The 12353-nt window shown below is 39.1% G+C and overlaps 1 long non-coding RNA gene across 4 annotated transcripts; it reads right to left on the minus strand.

The window, feature by feature from the left end:
• Positions 1-62: 62 nt before the first annotated feature.
• On the minus strand, positions 63-12315 carry LOC147754040 (uncharacterized). 4 transcript variants are annotated; one of them, XR_015318303.1, is made up of 5 exons: positions 11885-12315; positions 11227-11378; positions 10737-10877; positions 8004-9631; positions 63-6505 (listed from the first exon to the last, which is right to left on the minus strand). It is a non-coding gene; the product is annotated as an uncharacterized LOC147754040 (long non-coding RNA). The 4 variants fall into 4 exon arrangements; XR_015318302.1 differs by having other exon boundaries at positions 11227-12315; XR_015318300.1 differs by lacking the exons at positions 11227-11378; positions 11885-12315 and having other exon boundaries at positions 10737-11186.
• Between the last annotated feature and the right edge of the window lie 38 nt (positions 12316-12353).

A 12353-nucleotide genomic window follows, 5' to 3' on the forward strand; every position in this document is an offset into this window, starting at 1 on the left:
TATGTATATATGAAAAGCAAAGAATAGGGCTGATATTTGCAAAAAATGCTGTTTTTGTCTCTGCGAATTGCAATGGGTCCCTATGGGTTATCCTACTGTATGTCGGGTATCTAACTCGAAGGTCGCCTGTTTGATTGTCATCGGTGCTGACCTATGCATGTAGTATTTCTGTTCATAGTTCTTAGCTGATTTGTAAAGATATAAGTCAACCGCAATTATAAATGACGCGTCCAAGACCTTTTTTATGGTGAAGATGAAATGGCTATCCTTACTTGAATTTCTTACTTGTATGTTTGCACCTTTCCAAAATTCATAAAAACATTACTTAGCCACTCCATGATTCTGGACTTCCCATCGTTGTCAATATAATGATAGGTAGAAAAAAAAACTACAGAATTAATCCCGTCGCCTGAAATGATGAAATAATGAAATTAAGATTGTTCAATTTATTAAGTTTCCTGCTCTCATTCAGCCTTTATGGCCCGAACATGGCTTCGCGAAATTTGGGAAAGTGTCACACTTCACTTTTAAGTTCGAAAGTATATAAATTTATAGATAGTGCGCGACACAAAGCATACGTGTTATATTACTGCGTTTTCGTTAGAAGAAGTTCCTCGGTTAGATATGAATGAAAACATAAGGGAACTTTTGCAGTAACTCGGCGCACCATCAGTAAAAATATTCCTGATACGTGGTCGCGGCGGCTCAAAGAAAGTTGAACCCAACACTGTGAAAGTTTGGATCGCTTTCACGTATCTGCACTAGCCCGATATCTCGAGAAAAGTCGGAAGGCTACTCAGACACTTCGAAAATTGCAAGACCAGACACGAATCTCAGAAGGTTTTGTTAGATAACTAATTGTGCTCACCGCTAAGGTAGCACTGAAGCAGCTAAAGGTACGAGATATGAAATAGCAAAATTTACTGGGAAAGGGTTCGTAACGGTCGTGTTGGTAACGGTAGAGGTCTCTAAGGGATTGCCGGTAATATGTAAATGTACAAAAGTGCTCTCTGCAGTAGGCGACAAGCTGGAAATTTCTGCTGAGGGTCGCAAAGCAATTGGTATTCGACATGTCATGCTAGGCGTTCAATGCAACCCACGTACTGGATAAAATAATCATTAGAACTTTTTATTAGGAATTTTCTCTATAGCCGTACTGTATGAAAAAAACTCAACTGAAGTCGAAACTGCTTTAATGGCATATTAACTAGAAGTTCAAGAGAAATAACGAGAACGGCATTTTATATAAATTTAGGTTCTTTGCATAAAGGTTTAATAGGAATAAAGTCCTATTGCTTTCACCAATGTGTCTGACTTTCGATAACTTGATTTGAATGTAACTAGTGTAAGACGAAAGGGGTCACTTCTATAGTCAGTGATTATTTTTCTATGGGCTGAACTATTTGCTACAATGAAGGAAAGCTGCAGCAAGTGTTATTCTATTCGAATATGTTTTTTTGCTGTTGAAAATCAGGCAAATGTTACGGCGGGTATTGTCGACAGAGATTCTCTTTGCTGATGGGCCTAGAACAGCCCATTAGCAAAGGGAAAGATGCGTCGACGTTCTGTTTTATCCTAAATTTTACCCTGCGAACTAAGTGGGCCAAGTTGTATAGGAGTGAGTGGACACGTTTTGAACGTGTTCTTTTAATTTTCCTATCATCCTTGCCTATTACATTTCGAGTGTTTAATTCCATGCTTGTATAAGGTCATCGAGGGTTCAAGAATCCTCGTAAAGCTTACGAAAGCATTTAGCTGAGCTGCCCTCGTTAATTAATAGCAACTGTGTTATTCTACCCCATATTCAAAATGAATGCATCATTCTGGGTTTAAATCTATAAAAAAAATCGTTAATTAAATAGTATGTAAATAGTCGTATCGTAATAGAGTCATAGAGTGAATAATTTCTTCAATCTGTTTCTTCAAAACATACTTTTAAAGGAAAACGTGATAAAGTTTTCAAATTATTAATCAGCTAGAACTAAATTTGGAAACTGACGAGTGTTCCATTTTGATTCTTGCCACAATTTGAAATATATGGATTAGTCCTAGTCACAAATATCGAAGCTATATCTATCGGAACTACAGATATCGAAATAGAATATTACACATCTTCGGCGCTTTGCCTCGTTCTTGCTTTTCCAGCAAATATACAAATTCTTTAAAAAATAATAATACTAATAATTTTCGAGGCAATACATCGCAGACAGGACATTCAGTTGAAGGTCGTCCTGTTTCCTTTTTGAACGTACCGTGATTGGTTGGCAGGTTCAACAGGAACTTATGCAAAGCCATAAACATGGATATATATGGGCGTCGGTAAACTCGTCAACATCTTTCAATGAACCACTGTCATATTTTTACTATCGCTAATCTTCCGGTCGGTGCAGTTCTGATTCCGCATGTTTGAACTTCAAACCTGTATAGTTTTTGGCAGGTTACTCGTAAGTAATGTCATGCGTGTCCGACTTCCTACTTTCTAGACGGATGGCGGGGAGAACTTTCTTCCTAGTGAATGCAACCGTAAAATGTCACAGTTTCTAGAGTAACACCTGCTCCTGTGCTCAAATATTGGGTAGATGTAATATTATCTGTGTTGGTTGCTCTTTTTGGGAACCTTATCCTATTTCTTTATATACCAATAGGTTTGTTGTATCAGATCCTCGAAAATTTAAGCTTCTTAGCAAACACTAACCTAGTTACTTAACGCTAATTACATACGCCAACAGATTAGGTTATCGTACCGGGTACGAACTCAGGATCACCTTCTCCGTGATCCGACTCGCATGTGAAGCTCTGTCGAACCCAATGTGGGTTCAACATTTATATGGCACAATAAAATGTTCTAGCAGCTAAAACAGCGGAACATAGTAATAGCATAAATAGTTCATACCCTGGCAACGCAGATTCGAAGGTATACAATTTATGTTGAACTTATTCAACTGTTAAATTTACATTGGAGGGTGAACAGTTTGAAAAAAAAGGCATATATTTATTATTCTATTTTTGGCTATTATTCACATCGTGCAATGATCAATTCGAAATTGGTCGAATCGGGTCCTAAAAATCGTAGAACCTAATAACATCCTAAATTTTCCATTTATGTCTAACACTTGTGTAGGTTCTAGCAAAATCGTTGCAGACTTACCGTTCGTTAATGGCAAAAAGTGCTCGGAAATTAGGAACGTTGGAAAAAGTGAGCACAGCTGTTGCTGATGGAACAAGAGCTGCCGAGTGCAACTTCTGCAAAATGTATGGTAAATCAGTTCCGAGAAAATGATTATCAAAGTTAAGCCAACAGTGGCAGTAATCTAGAAATGATCCACCTATATAGAAGAAAAGTATACGATTTCGAAATCCTTTCGTAAGGGAAAGTCAAAGTGTTGGGATCTCAATTTTGCACCGTCCGTAGAAACCTTGCCACCTATTATTGATGTTCACCGATATTCGCTCAAAAACTTACTATTTCCAAGAGAAATTGCAAAAACACGGTTGTTTACTAAATGTAAGGATCCAGATTAAATACACGTTCTTCGAATCGAAAGGCCGAACAAAAGCAAAAAGACGATGAAACTTGGTAACGACGAGGATAATGATATCTGCGTATTTGTTACTTTAGCCAAGAGCCAACAAGAGCTAATCGCTCCTGTTTTGTTACACGAGCCTAATCCGCTATTTTCGCTGTTCAGTAAAATTCGTTCGGCTCATGAGTGAGGGTCATGAAACCATCAAAATATTACGGTATTCTTTTATGGTACCCGTATGATCCTTTTTCCGGCCTTATCAGCCGTCGTTTCGTATTTAGGTTCGTTCAGACGGTCAGGCCAGCCTATTCTAGAATGACTGTGTCGCTTCGAATAATATTGATGACACTGATGATACTGCGAAGCTGTAAGGAAGATAAGGCGAGGGCCTCATGTGGACAAAAATGTCAACAGATTGGAACGATGCTAAGGGCAAATATGTAGCGGCCAGAGAAACTAAGCAAGAGTAAAAATGACTGTTATTGTTATTATCGTTGCTACCATAATTATTTTTGCGCAAAATAGCAATGTATAGTAGCGTAAATAGAGTAAAAGTTATTGTGTATGAATGTTAATTAAACCGAATGCAGTTTGGATGAGAGCAAGCGGTAGACACGCTGTAGAGTACGCTGATTTGAACCGTCCTGCAAACCCCCGGGAAGTCCAATGGGAAAGCAAGGCGTGAGCGTGCCGTGCTATAAAAGTTCATTAATATCGATCTGTGTATACGCTTTGCGGCAAATCATAAGCTGATGGCAAATAGAAGCATATATCGTTGTATCGAAAAAAGGCAAGAATAGTAAGCATTAACAATCGTCATACATATGGATACGCCACTTACATGTCGAAACACTATATGTATGTATATATTGGAATAAACTTATGAGATGCACCTAGCGCCCAGCCCCACAGCCCCTCGGTCGATGAAGTTCAGTAGTGTCACTGTTTGGACTCGATGGAGTCCTAGACTATTGCCAACAATCTTTGCTGAATCGGACGCGCTGAGGTTTCTTCTTGTCAGCGTAAACGCCACAGTAGTAGCAAAAGATGGAGCATATAATAGGTGCAAAGCAAGTTAGTGGTTTTTAAAATTGCCGCCCGCTGCTTTGACATAAAAGGTATCCAGAATGTTACGCCGCTCTATGAAAGCTCGGACAGATTCAAAGCGTACAATTCATTTTCGTTCGTTATTTTTTAAACTTATGTTGAAATAGTGGTTTAGTCTAAAAAAAAAAACGAGACACTTCAGAAGACGCTAAACTTTGGTTAAAATCGCGCGGACTCTTGAAATTCTTTGCGAAAGTTTAGCATCTTCTGACAGAAATGTCGATCGCGTTGTTTCCGGAATAGTTTCCTATTTATTTAAAATAGATGTATCTAGCTTACGACAGCTTTATAGAGAAGCAAATGAACATTAATTATGTCTAGTATTACCTTTCGATTAATATCTTTAATATTGCCGCCTTTTTCTAAACACCCTGTAGTCTTCTCTAGTGTTAATCGCTATAACACTATATTTCCGGTGCTTCTTTGTGTTGATCCAAGTAAAAGAAAAACTACTAAAGCTCAATCGATATTGGCAAAGTCCATAGTCGGATCCACCATAAAGGTTCCTGGTTGCATACTATAGGCTATATTCAGCTCATTGAGTAACTAGTAACGCACAGCGGTTCTGAGCAGATCATTCGTGCGACCATCGTTCGAAAATAATCGAACAATGGAGAATCTATAGCTGGATGACTAACGTTGCTATGGTCTTGATGAACTTCAACTGCTTCCATGTTCATCTCTAAGGCTTGGCAGGTTCAGGCGCTCCTTGTTTGCCATATGTTGTAGACGTCCTACGTCTGCCGAGTAAAAACTATTCATCCATTCACCCGTCCATTTGTGGCAATTAACGGATTATAGCGTTTCGAAACATATAGTAGGTCGAATAGTAACAGATCATCTCCATTTTCATACGTTTTCGATCAGAGGACTAGTAAAAAACCAAAGAAAAATTAAACGAACTCTTCTCGTTCAGGGTACGACTGATGTAACAGGTGGAACACAGCCCACAACATATTTATTCAGATACAGTTTTTACAGGCGTACCTAAAAGACAAAAGAGTAAATCTAAAACGTACACAATGCTTTTTATACTAAACGAAAGAAAATGTGTAGAATGTCACAGTTTTCAACATAAAACACATTTATAACAATGGGAAAGAACTAAATAATGGATATGTATCCAAAGATATCTAAGTGTTCATAGCTCATACAGATTAAAGCAGGTAAGCCTTAGTAGAAGCACACTCCGTTTAATTCGTCACGCATGCGAATATCTAACGGATTTTACAATATTTCTCGGTTATATTCAATCCATCAGTAAATCATTTCATTAAAAGGAAATTTACTAGTTCTGTTTACTATAAGTATTCGACCCGTGAAATATCACTATTCTATGAAAGTTCTCTTAACAATCTATCTAATTGCATAATAGGCCGATTCGGTACGATTCTACCGAAACACTCAGATTCAAAGAAAATTGCAGATCTTAGTTTTTCCTATAAGTTTTGTGAGTCTTTTTTTAAAATAACTAAGAATGCTATCTTCGTGTGTGGGGTATATTTAAACGTTCGTGGATTCGGTGGTATATTACAACGTGAAGCTGTGCTATCGAGAGGGTATATTATAGAATATATCATGTGGGGGCCGTCTGGCGTATTTCCCGCTATACCCTTTCAGAATATCTATAGTATATTTATAATAACATATGACAACATGAAATATAATAATAATATATGTATAATAATTAGCGGCAAATTTCGTCGTAGCTTTGTCGTGCGTAGGGTTAATGGCGAACACTTCCGACGTTTCTTTACCGGTTTTGCGGCAACAAAAACAGTTTAAATCGGTTCAACGTATGTATTCGAATGGGTTCGTTGAAAAGCAAAGTTCTCGCCGGACGTCACAAAGGCTTTTCACTCGGTTCTTTTCGACTGGAAATTGTAGTTGTAAATGCGTTTATAGTATAACGAGTACATTTAAATAGGACTAAACCTGACCCTGTAGGCCATGCGATTTACTACTACAGCAGAGTTCTTTACCAGACCGTGAAGAGCAGTTAAGTAGATGAATGCTAGATATAAAGGAATAGAGAAGAAATGTCTAGAAGGTTAAGGGAAAGATATAGTTCTTTCACATTTTGTAAATTATACCAAAAATTTAGGAAATCGCCGGTTCAAGGCTGGAATGGAACACGGCATCGAACACGTCTCATTTCAATCATTTCAAGTATAGGAGGCAGTGGTCGCATTGCTTTAAAGGCCAGAACTACTTCCCACAATCTAGTACCGTTGTACAACCATCCGCAGCTTATCCATATTTGTGTGTGTTTAATAGTTATGTTTTTGTATGTATCGATAGATCTACTCTCAGGTTAAATGATACATATTTGCGAGTGTTCAATTATACGGTTTAAACTGGTGCGCTCGCTAGTTCTACTAACTCTCATGAAATAATGTCAACTTTCCGGAAGTTTTTTCCTATTGTATATTGACACAGTTCCAGTGTCCGTGTCGGACTGGGTGAGAGAAATAGTTATTTTGTATTGTTTTTCTTCAGCCTTTCCTAATCTAACAGGCCATGGAGTTTACTAGCAAGCTGGTAAAGTCAAATGCCACATTGTTACTGTTTTTCGTTATTGCTATTCGATTCAAATCACCTAAACTCGGCGAAATACTAGCTTGGCCATGTCTATTTATGTGGTAGCGAAAGAAGGTAAGCGGGCCGGCGATTGGAGTCAAAAATGATGACGAAGTACGGGCTGTGATTCAGCACCGTGCGGCTACAAGAAATCGAACCAGGGAGAGCCCGAGCTGTTTGGCTATTCTGTGTGGCAGGACACGGACTAGTTACTGTTTGGGATCCCGAAGAAAGTAGAGTAAAATCTAGTGGATTTGGAAAATTCATATATGATTGTCTCTCCCCTGATTTAGCTTATCTAGCTAGCATCGTTGACAATTCAGATTGTTATGCATTTTGATCTTAGTATTTACGTTATAACAACTTTAAAAATATTTAGCGTGAAAGGTTATTTAAAATTTCACGATCTACCTCAACACTGACGCGTATAATTCAGCGAGAATTGAACAAGGTACCCTCGTAGAACTGAGATGTAAATAATGTATTGCATGCACCAAATCCAAACTCCCTTTCTTAGTGTACTAGCAGCTGCATATAGTGAATCATGACTGTCTTCAAGCTCCTATCATTATGACTATATATATATATATATATATCCTCTGTGATCTATGCATTGGTTACGATTGACTTAAATTGGAAATTAACCTTTTCAACATGGACTTCTACTACCCTTCCTTTAGATATTGTATATAGAGGAAACAAAACTATAATTTTTTTCATAATTCGACTTCTTTGGAGCTTGTATGATACGTATATAGGTATACGACTTATTTTGCCCAGGTTGTTACTCACAGAGCCATCCAATTTTCCGCCGCCAGTGTTGTCGTTAAAGGCTTGTGTGTTTCTCGAATAGCGATAGAAGAAACAGGCAAAACAAAGCGTCTATTCCATGGATAAATCGTACTCCGTTTACCTGTCAGTGTGTGTGAGGCACTTTATCTCCCACTTCATTTAGGTTACGGGTGAACCTCAAGATGAAAAATCTAAAAATTTCTGGCTTAGAGTTCACCATCAACAGGCATGTATTCACATTACACACGACTGAAAACGTCAACCTCTGAAACGTCGTGCACGCATGCAATGGCGTTGAAAGAAACAATTACCCGATAGTGCATTTTTCTCGAGCGTCACAATTGTTTTACTTCCACATTGTGACAAACGTGTACAAACACGTGGCACGTGCCAACTTTCCCCTTTCGTTTACATCCAGCCACCGACCGTATTGCCCCTAATGCAAATTAACGCGCTTTTTTTATTTGAAAATTTGTCAATACAGTAAACTGTTCTCAAAATAATACTGCTTGATATTTACATGTAATAATATATTAAGCAAATACGAACACAATATTCCTAGTTTACGAGGCAGCGCTCTATTTTACCAGCCTAATGTTCTGGCGGAATTGTATTGGGAAGCATTAGAATAGAACAAAACTTCGCTCTCTGTCAATACACGCGGGACCAAGTTATGTTCCTCACGGGTGCCGCCGCAACTGCTTGTTGGGTTCGCAGTGGGGCAAGGTGGGTGTACGGAAACTAAGCGTCACTTAAGCTTGATATTTCTATGGGAAAGCTTTTTAGCTAAACAATATTTTATTTTTTTCTCCCGCTATTTTAGCGCCGTCGAGTGGCGCGAATAATCGGACTACTGGACAAACCCACGATGCGATATGTTAGAAATTTCGTGAACACATATGTTCCGTTCAACATACGCTTATTAGATTGATACTGAGATGCACTTCGTCATTTAACATATAGCGAGTGTGGTTGCTAGCGGCGGTTTCACATTTAGCGCAGGGTGTGATGGTAAAAATAAAGAACAGTTCCGGTGAATGAAATTAGTGAACTATATTCTACTATTTCAAACTGTAGGCATACAGCGTTAGATCTAAGCTGGTAGCTTTGCATATCGTGGGCAGTTACCTGACCCTTACTATAAGTGATTTATTTATGATTTATTGTTTAGGACCAAAGAGACTAAAGAATTTGCAACATTGTTGGTTAGTAGTTTTCTTTATTAAATGGCTAAATTTCTAACTACCAAAAAGTTTGGTAATTTTTTTCAACTAGAAACTTCGCCGTCCAAGATATAATACTGTAACTTCGTTTCAACAATTTAAAAATCAAACTGATCTCATTTTATGGGACTTGAGTAGTACAATATGGTTTACCAGTTAAGCGCCGAACATCTGAGCTGTATTCCTTTAACGCTCTAGTCGCTTCGCAGTCCTTTCTGACTATCTTTCGCTGCAACAGTTCTCTGCATGTAGCAGCGTCTGGTAGCGGTTCCTATGGTAACTAGGACATGTGTTACAGATGTCCTCCCTCTGGGTTATCTTAAGGTCTGGTGAATTTTCGCTAAATGTTCGTGACATATTCCTGCACGCTTAGACGTGAGTGTTTACGATTCACCCCAGCTCATTCTGAAAGTCAGAGTCGTATTTCCTTGTTAATCTGCTAGCTCGCGAACCCTTCCTCGGCGCGGAAGAGCGTGCACTGCCCCAAAGGGTTCTGTAGACCCACTTCCACGCAATGCTTACGGGCAGGGAAGGGCGTTATCTAACTCCCGTTACCTTTGGCTACTGTTTTCTAAAGCTATCCGTTAATACACTGTGCCTCATTTCGTTAGCAACTGGTCATCCACTAAGGACGTTAACTTCCGCAACCAGTGATAAGGCTCATGAGTCCGTGTTAGATAAGAAAAACACGAAAACACGTTATATTCAAGACTTAGTAGATAAACACTATGAAACCTAATTAAGGCCTGATGCTAGCCATGGCAAAACAAATGCTAGAAACGTAAAAATATTATTTGCAACGGTTGATTTTCGAGGCTCCGATGTCTGACAAAATAAAGGGATAAAAATTTAGGCAGACACAGTTGGCGATAAATAATACAGTAGAATTGGACCAGTTGCTATCGAAAGTTCTTAGGCAAACACATTACGCTCGCAAAACCCATTTAGTCTGTCTCAGCCGCAGCTGAACTAACCAGAAAAGTAGTTCCTTTTACATACGCCTTGCACGAACCCGTAATCTTAGCACCATCTCGCATACACTTATTCGTTATTAGCTAACCGTCTCTTGCCAGTGGTTAAGTAATTAGGCATGAATTCAGATTGCTGCTTAAGAATGGATTAGCGAGAGCACTTAGAGCATTTGTTATTTGCTTCGGTCAAAGTATGTTCGCTGTGAATGATCCTTCAGTCTCGACCCTTTTTTCAGCCGTTGTCTCCGACAAATCCGTAAACTGGTAATACATTTATTTGACTGATAGCAGAAAACGCGATTTTTCTTGTCTTACACTTGTCGTGGTCTGCCCAATAAGAACAGACTTCATCATGTCCAAAAAATCACGATTACTAATCCGCTCATGGTCGATATTACTTTGGGGCACATACAAATCGACATTTTAGTTAAAAAAAAAAAAGCGCTCCGCAGGCTCAGCATATAATACCAATACTACTGAGCATTTAGCGCAATTAGCGATGCAGTAATCAAGAACCTTCAGAAGGTTTTTGGGCTTACCAAGTTACGGGTAACAGGACTTGGAGTTGCCTAATACGGGCGTTTTACGGTGGCGTAAGCACACATACGAGTTCGAGCCTGTCCAGTGCCTACTCATTAGCGTGATGGCGGGGGCGGTGACGGAAGCAGGGGCTGTAGCATCTATAACAATTGTTTTCTTGTAACAGTAGGGTATCATGTGGCGGGCGAAAAAAGGCAAAAAGCCAGACGTTGGGTGGTAGGAGATCAGACGAGACATGCCTTGTTGTTCTCATCGAAGAGCACGTCCATTAGGAAACAGTACCACATACATATATAGGCCAGACAATGATGCATGTAGCTTGGCAAAGCAAACCAATGCACTCGAATGGTTATAGGCGAAATTGACATGCAAGGGTACGTTGTATATATACGCACACAAAGGCATTCATTTCAATACAATAACGAACGAAGGCAACTAAATAAGGATTGTTTTTATTCCAGTATACTGCACAAGTGGCAACTGGCTTACCTTGGCTGACTAGCATTTCGTGACGTCCCTAAAGTGAACGTCATAAAAAGAGCGGAGCGCCGCTACTTTGCCGTTGGTTTCCGTCGGATAAATCCCACGTCAAAAATGTCACCTGCTTTTGTGTTGTTCCTGGAAACTGCTTACTCAGCCACCTAACGGCAACAGCCACAGAATTATTCGAACCAGACGGACATGTCAATAGGATTCTAGAAATGAGCTACAAAAACTTCGTGGTCGACGGTGTGGTATCACGTGCATTTAGATTAGGACGCAAAACAGGGAAAAGTTATTGACTTCTAAACTTTTTTATTTAGTGTTCATTTGCAGATAGGTAAAAGAGCCAGATGTGATATGATGAAGCAAGGATAGGAGAGCTGTTGAAGGAAATTCTACTTTTTAAGAAGCACAAAGCCTTTGTATTGGAATATCGTCAAGGGTTATATGCTAATGCAGAGACAACAGCCAAGTCCGCTTCTATGAAGGCGAAGCGTTAGAAGCGTTTCCTGCGTGCTTGGTTAAACAAAATTAAAAGGGTGGTGATAATATTGCATCCACAAGTTAATCTAATCTTGATACAATACAGAAAAATACTCGATGTATAATATTTGTAAACAGGCCTATGCCCATGTTCATGCCGAAAGATTTGAGTGCATCATACCTTAATTTACTACCGTCAAGCGTAGAATCATTACTGCCTTGTTGCAGGGAGATCTCAGTGAGTCGACACCTTGCCCGACACTACGATTTGTAATTCGAACTTTTAACTTGAACTTTAGTTAATCCCACTGCACCTATAACATGCGCCCACATCTCCCAGTAAAAGTCATGGATTTCTAATAAAACAACCATTGCATATTTTTCAAGAATGGTAAACGACCGTCAAGTTTTTTTGACCCAGAAAGTAAATTGCATCAAGAACTTTTGCTCTTAGAAACCTCTATATTACCGAGCAAATAACCTATATGTTTTAACTTTACATTTTGTATCACCGTTAAGCATTGCTGCACAAGACTATTTCTCAGCGCTACACGAAATATGTCTGCGCGCGGTTTCAAACCTAGACTACCTCGCGTGTCCTCTCTCTCTCTCTCTCTCTCTCTCTCTCTCTCTCTCTCTCTCTATATATA

Source organism: Varroa destructor, unplaced genomic scaffold (genome assembly GCF_002443255.2).
Source record: "Varroa destructor unplaced genomic scaffold, Vdes_3.0 BEIS01001391.1, whole genome shotgun sequence".
NCBI classification, from domain to species: Eukaryota; Metazoa; Arthropoda; class Arachnida; order Mesostigmata; family Varroidae; genus Varroa; species Varroa destructor.